Genomic DNA, 905 nt, shown 5'->3' with positions numbered 1-905 from the left:
GACTTATCAAGGTAATCCTTGTGGCGTCTATCCTAACTTATCTTCCTTCACAGGAAGTGGCATCATCCAAATCTCCGTAGCCTGTATCAAACGATCCGCTCCTACTCAGGTTCACATCATCTGGTATCAGAGCTTCGGCTCTTGATACAGGTTCTATCCTATCCTATTTTTTTTTCTTTGTAACTTTTCCAGGTTCGTGTTTTCTCCTTGTTCTGTTATTTGTTTTCTTGTTTGTGTCTTTGTTTCGTTCTTGTTCTTGTTCTTGTTCTTGTCACGTTTTTTGTTCTTGTTTCTTGTTCTTGTTCTTGTTTCTTGTGTCTTTCAAACTTTGTGTAAAAAAAAAAATCTGTTTGAGTTCTGTTTGTGCCTGTCGTATTGTATTCTGTCTTCTGTTCATAACTCTTGTTTCAGCCTATTCAAATTCTATTTGGGTGAAAATTGCCTAATTGCCGAATTGCTAAATTGCCAAATTTGCCTAATGATGATTGTCTATTGAACGAATTCTAATCGCTGGACGTCTGAAAAAAAACGAAAAAAAAAAAGAGAAATAGAAAACAGTTGCAAAAGAAAGAAAGACAGAAAAAAAAAAGAAACAGAAAACATTTGCAAAAAAAAAGTTTGGAAGAGATTTGAGTGTTTGATCTTTGAACACAGAATTGAGGCATTTAGAGGTGTTTTTTTGGAAAGAAAATCGTGGATCAAATCTCCTTATCTAGATTCTCTGAATTCTAAGCGATTTGATACATAGTGGGCCTCAAACGGACAACCGTAGCAAAAGTTATGAGCATTTGAAGTTTACTTGTCCTATCTGTTGTCATATCTGTTATCCTATCTAATATCTTATCTGTTATCCTATCTAATATCTTATCTATTATCCTATCTAATATCTTATTTGTTATCATATC

The sequence above is a fragment of the Glycine max genome, chromosome 10, assembly GCF_000004515.6.
Source record: "Glycine max cultivar Williams 82 chromosome 10, Glycine_max_v4.0, whole genome shotgun sequence".
Taxonomy (NCBI): Eukaryota; Viridiplantae; Streptophyta; class Magnoliopsida; order Fabales; family Fabaceae; genus Glycine; species Glycine max.
This window is presented reverse-complemented; position numbering follows the sequence as displayed.